Source organism: Panthera tigris, chromosome D3, assembly GCF_018350195.1.
Source record: "Panthera tigris isolate Pti1 chromosome D3, P.tigris_Pti1_mat1.1, whole genome shotgun sequence".
NCBI lineage: Eukaryota > Metazoa > Chordata > Mammalia > Carnivora > Felidae > Panthera > Panthera tigris.
Genome location: NC_056671.1, coordinates 69,881,395 through 69,888,420, shown reverse-complemented (window position 1 = coordinate 69,888,420; position 7,026 = coordinate 69,881,395).

Genomic DNA, 7,026 nt, shown 5'->3' with positions numbered 1-7,026 from the left:
GAGAATGGCAAGTTGTTCTCTCCCAGTGGGCTCTTGTAGAGCTGTTGTGAATGTTCAGAGCAGTGGCTTTTTATGCTCCAGAGCTGGTTAAATGGGCTCGTTCATTCCATCCTAACAGTCCCACTGGCTCCGTTAATAATCCTGTGTTATATCTTTTGGGTGATCTCTTGTTAATAATTAACGCCCCACCTTCTGTTTCTGAGTGTGATTACTGTAATCATGTTCCTTTCAAGCTAATGAATTTCCTGCAGCAGTTTGCAAATGCTAACCAGGTAATAGCCCAAATGTCTCCCCACAAGAAGAAAATGTTTTTCAGAAACGTAGATCAGAGAGTTAAAATGTCATTTCCTAAGCCATGCTGCTAGAGGCACATGCCTCTGCCTGGGCAAAAATGCGACCAGAAATCCGGTGCTTTTCAACATGCTTGTGTTGACTACATAGGCAGGTATAGTCTCCTTGGGGCTCAGCCCCAAATGTGACATTACGTGTGCTGGAAGGACATGTGATTTGGTGTCGAAAGACCTGGTTTTGTACCCTGATTCTATCACTTACTAGCCAGTTATCTTCATCAAGTCACATAACCTCTCAGAGCCTCAGTTTTTGCATCTGTAAAATGGGAGGCAGAACCTACCACCCAAGGTACTCTGATGATCAAATGGGACAGTCTGTGTAAACTGTACAGTTACCCCAAGAAGGAGGGTGCTTATTTAAATGGTAGCACTGAGTAGTAGAGCTGATTTATACAAAGGACAGGATGGGAAGAATGAAATACAGTATTAATACAGACCCCAGTTTAAAAGTAATAAACAGGGGCGCCTGGGTGACGCAGTCGGTTAAGCGTCCGACTTCAGCCAGGTCACGATCTCGCGGTCCGTGAGTTCGAGCCCCGCATCAGGCTCTGGGCTGATGGCTCGGAGCCTGCAGCCTGTTTCCGATTCTGTGTCTCCCTCTCTCTCTGCCCCTCCCCCGTTCATGCTCTGTCTCTCTCTGTCCCAAAAATAAATAAAAAACGTTGAAAGAAAAAATTTAAAAAAAAAAAAGTAATAAACAAGGGGCGCCTGGGTGGCTCAGTCGGTTGAGCATCTGACTTTGGCTCAGGTCATGATCTCATGGTCTGTGAGTTAGAGCCCCGCATTGGGCTCTGTGCTGATGGCTCAGAGCCTGGAGCCTGCTTCTGATTCTGTCTCCCCCTCTGTCTGCCCCCCCCCCCCCACCACTCGTGCTCTCTCTCAAAAACTAAATAAACACTAAAAAAATTTTAAGTAATAAACAATCAATGTTAAAAATCTTAAAAATATAAAAACAGGAATATCAGGTATAATGTTCTACATCAGGATGCTTCTCCAGACAACAGGTACCCCTATTACAGTGTGAGATAGGATTAATTTATAAGTTTAACATGTGTCTATTTTGTATAATTTAGTTATACCTAAACTTAAAAAAATTTTTTTAATGCTTATTTATTTTTGAGAAGGGGGGAGAGGGAAGGGAGAGCAGGGGAGAGGCAGACACAGAATCCGAAGCAGGCTCCAGGCTCTGAGCTGTCAGCACAGAGCCTGATGCGGGGCTCGAACACGCAAACCACGAGATCATGACCTGAGTCGAAGTCTGATACTTAACCAACTGAGCCACACATAAACTTTTTTGATAAGATATGATGAGTGACATTCAAAAATTGTGGAAAACCTGGCACTCTTGCTTTGGACTACTCTAGTATTGGGATCAAATTCAACTCAAAATATTTATGACTCTGTTAGGAAAAAATGAAAATTTTGATCTGTTTGGGTTTAAAACTGCTAGAGTGACAGTTTATTTACTAGACCTTTACAAGCCTGAGAAGAGTAAACCCAGGGATCCAAGATTTTCTGACCGGCAAGAAAATCTACACAACGTGCAGAGTCATGGATTAAATTAACTCAAAGCTAATAAGCTCATTTTATAACTTTGGTGAGCAGATTCAATTTCATACACAAAAATTGTATGACTTAAGAGAGCAAACACAATTTCCTATATTAAGCAGGGGTTACTTGATTAGATGGTTAACCTATTTTGTTTGCAAGTGTTGCTTCTCATTAACTATCAGTAAACAAAGAAAGGATTTTATCTTGAAGATAATGGGATATGCAGGGTTCAATCTGTTTAATCTTAAAAGACCTTTGCCCTACTGTGTTTATAATACTTCAACAAAACTATTGGTTAACCTCCCTGCTCTTACCTTTCCCAAGAAAAGGAGAGGTAGGTTCAACATTTGGAATTTCACAAGATTTTTCATTAAATATGAATTAAACTTCCATGTTGATAAATGAAGTCTGCCTGAGAAATCAAAGCCTGGTAACTTCTGGTCTTCCCAGTGTTGTTGCAAGACTGTCCCCACCTGGCTTCAGAGAAGGCACTTCTCTTCTCAGACTTGAATGGGGAAGTGTCTAAGGGGGATACACTCTAAGGCGCATCCAAATCTTACCTTCTATGCTTCTAAGCCTTTCTAGAGCTGGAGCCTGTGGCGTGGCAAGGGGCAGGCAGTCCACGGCAGAGAGCTCAGCTTCCAGACGTCTACTTGCAGAGTTCTTTAGTAAGAGATCATTAAATGGTGATCTCTCAACTAATGAAAGCAGCAATACATTTTTTTCATGGGTGGGCATAAAACAACCGTTAAAGATAAGCAAACAAAAAAGCCCCCAACTGACATCCTTGCCTCTTTTCCAGCTCACTCTCCCACCCTCCCAGCCCTTCCCTGGCTCCACTGAAGGGAATACATACAGCTTAGCTCTATGTGATGCCTTGTAGAAAAACATGGCAGACAACATATCATATGTGTTTTTTTTTTTTGAGGCAAGGGTTGGCTAGGATGGGATTTTCCTGCTTGGATATATGTGGTGAGGTCGTGGAAATTATTTCTGGCTTCAAAACTTAATGCTCCCTCCCTGTTATGAACACAACCACCTCCAGGTGCCCATTAGACACACTTCCTTGTTCTTTTGAATACACCTTTCACTGGAGGTAAGCTCCATTGGTGAACGTTAATTATTCAGTTGAGACTTCATGCTTCTCTGCTGGGTTATTAGCTGTAGCCCATCACCTCTTACAGCAGGTTTGAAGGCTGCCTGAAGAACTTCAAGTACTTCATGCTGCCCTGCCTTTTCTAAAACTATGTAACAGCATGACTTGGTTTAGCATAGGCCCAGGATCTGCAAGGAAGGCAAATGTGGTCAATTGGGATCTCTGTCCCCCCACCCTTCATGCCATCAGACTGTCTTTTCTAACGAGATTTAAGCGTATTGCTTTGCTTAACTTCTTCAGCACTAATGCCATTAATTCCAAAAACCTGTGGAGTGTGTGTGTGTGTGTGTGTGTGTGTGTGTGAATACAAAGTATGTTTGGGTACCTGCATAGAGAAAAACTCTTCCAAATACATACCTCTTCCCAAGGAACCTGTTTTTTCAAACAGTGCTAGAAAATTCAGGGGAGCTGTTTTTAAACAACCTCCATCCCACCACAACAGATAGCCCAATAAAGCCAGGGTTCCTTTCTTTTCTTCTATTTTTTTCCCCTACAGCACTTGAGATTTGACAGGTAACCATTGGGCTCTGGGGATAAGTCCCTTCTCTGACCCCTCCTTACAGTCTTAGCATTCAGGACCCTTGACCAACCAGCTCCTTTGTATTCTTCTGATCTCTTCAAGAAGGCATTTGATAGTAAGATCTGCTAATCTTTTTGTGGGATCCCAGTTGGAGGTGCTGCCCGAAAGACTGCTTACATGGCTAGCCTGGCATAAAGGCTACTGTGGAATGTTCCTGGGAGGAGAGGTGCTCTGTACGGGATTACAGCTAGTGGAGAGGTCGGCAGGCCTGCTGAAGGGGGATGAAGGCAAGCGTGAGGCACTCCTCACTTCTCTGTATGGCCCTGAGGCTCCCTGTCTTTCTTCCTTCCTCTGAAAGTCCTGCTCACCGGGAGCTCTCAGTCCTGTGTGTCAATACCCCTCGCGGCCCCTTAGCCTGCTGTCTTAGACCACGGACCCAGGCAGAGAATTGTAGTGTGGGTCCCCTGCTCAGCATTGGGCACCCCCATGTGAATTTGAATTTGCTTTTCTTGTCCTGTCCTTGACTTCTCTCTGCTCCAGTCAATAACTAAGAATTCCACATACTATTTTGTGAGGACCCTGCTCTCTCTGATTATACATGAGCCATGATTGTGCAGTGGTACCCTTCCCAAGGATATCCTGGGTCTCTAGTATGTGTTGTCCAATATGGCAGCCACCAGCCACATAGGACTATTGAATGCTTTAAATATGGTTCATCCGAATTAAGATGTGCTGTATGTGTAAAACACACTGGATTTCAAACACCTAGTATGAAAAACAGAATCTCAATAATGCTTTATACTGATTACACTTTCAAAGACACTATTTTAGATATATTGAGTTAAATAAAAGCTATTTCTCAAAATAAATTTCATTTGCTTCTTTTTACTGTCTCTTGATATGGCTTTTTAGGAAATCGAAAATGATCTGTGTGGTTTGCATTTGTGGCTCACGTTCTATTTCTTTTGGACAGTGCTGCTTCTCCAGTATATGCTTAAAAAACCAGGCAGGTAGGAAGAGGTGTTTGAGCCTGCTTGGGATTCTCTCTCTCCCTCTCTCACACACTCCCTCTCTTTTCTCTCAAAATAAATAAACATTAAAAAAAAGAATCTAGTCTATCATAGGTAAGTGTGAAAACGATCATTATCACTCTAATGGTCACTATCACTATCCTCTTAGCTTTTTCTCCTTAAATAGTAAAATTTTTCTATTCTGTTTCTACAGTACCCAGGGGGGACAGCTCCATGCACGTCAATCCCCGAAGCTGGGTACTGACTGCATGCTGAATGTCTCGCATCCCAGGCCAGCTTGTGGTGTGGTAGAGTGCTTCCCTCCAAGCCGGGATGGCCTCTTGGAGTCACTCAGAGTGTTGGTTCAAATGGCATATTCCTGAAAATTCTGAATGAGTAGGTCAGAGGTGGGACATGGGAGGCTGGGAACATTTCAGGCATGTCTGATGTGGTTTGGGAGAATGCTCAGCCTCACCAAACATTAGAATCATCTGGGATGTCTTATCTTTAAAAATTTTTAATGTTTATTATTTATTTTTGAGAGAGAGAGAGAGAGACAGCACGAGTGGGGGAGGGGCAGAGAGAGCGAGGGAGACAGAATCTGAAGCAGGCTCCAGGCTCTGAGCTGTCAGCACAGAGCCCGACACGGGGCTCGAACCCACGAACTGTGAGATCATGACCTGAGCCGAAGTTGGACGCTCAACCGACTGAGCCACCCAGGCGCCGCTCAGCTGGAATGTCTTAAAAACCCTGGTGACCCGGCTGGACTGCACACCTATGAAGTCGGACTTTCTAGGGGGAAGACGTGGGCATCAGTATTTTTTAAAAAGCTCTTCTGGTGCTTTTAAAGACATAAAAAGGTATTGATGAAGACATGACACAAAGTGAAATGAGCCAGAAACAAAAAGGCAAATACTGTATAATTCGACTTATGTGAGGTACCCGGAGTAGTCAGGTTCATAGGGGCTGCAAGGGTCTGGGAGGAGAGGGAAATGGGGAGCTATTGTTTAATGGGGAGAGAACTTCAGTTTGGAAAGATGGAAAAGCCCCAGAGACGGACGGTGGTGGTGATACTCAACAATGTGAATGCACTTAATGCCACTGAACTGTGCCCTTACAAATGGTTAAAATGGTGAACTTTATTTTATGCGTATTTTACCACGATGTAGAAAAGCGGGCATCGAGTCAAATGTGCCTTTCTCTTCCTTATCCCTTAGTTCTCTTTCCCATAAAAATCATACTACCAGTTTATTGAGTATCCTTCCAGGCATGTTCTACGCATTTATCAACACATATGATTATTTATCTATATCTATCCACTTCTGCTCAGATGGAAATAGTACGTTGTATGACATGCTACTTTTTTAAGTTAACAGTAAAACCTTGGAGATATTTTCCCATTAGAACATAGAAAACAGCCTCATTACCAAAAGAAATGCATGGTGTTCTCCTGGTGTTTGGGCTATGGGTTATTTAAGCCAGTCTCCTGATGAGGATTTCCCTCATCCTCTGTTATTACAAACGGTGTTGCAATACACATCCTTGTCGTTTCATCCATGCACAAGTACATCTATAGAATAAATACTTGGAAGTTGAATTGTTGGGTGAAAGCACCCGTGCATTTAAAATTTTGACAGATATTGCTGACTTGTTCTTGGTAGAGGCTGTATCAATTTGCACCCTCATGCGCAACACATAGGAAAGTGTCTTGTGTTTATCCTCTTGAATCACCGACATGGTGAATTATCAGACTTTTTGATCTCTGCCAGTCTTGTGGTAAAAAATGGTATCTCCGTGAAGTTTTATTTTACGTTTCTCTTGTTGTGAGACAGAGTATCTTTCATTGATGGTTTATGGATACATCAAGGTGAAGTGGTCGGCTCGTAAGGGAAATACCTTTGGGTGGGCAAGGTATTGAAGATCTCTCCAGGTACCTTGAGCAGACAGCTCTTTATCTACACAAAGGCCAGCCCATCTCAGATCCAAGAGGGAAGGTGGAAGTTCTGGTGAACTGGACAGCACTCCACTGGGTCTTCATGGATGGAATTAGACCACCTGGGACAGAGGGACACCTGTTGTCCAGTCTGACTTTTATCACCAGCCAGGGAAGGGGAGCCTTCTTGGTGAGGAGTCTGTCAGAGGATCGAGAGTTCCCTCCTGAGAACTGAAAGCTGGGGTAGAAGCCCAATTTATCACTTGCAAAGGAGGAAGCCTTGCACTATAGCTCAGAAGCATTAGATCTTTGTAATTTCTCCAGGCTGTCCGTAGGGGTCAGCAATATACATGGAAAAGGGTGCGAACTTGTCTTTCAAGCAGTGAGCAGAGGGATATGGGTGTCTGCGGGGTCATATGGGAGAGCAGGGCAGGCTGAGACCCAGGAGCCTGCTGCGTGGGAGGACGGAGGGTACAGGGCACCAGTGTGCGCGTGAAGAGGGGAGG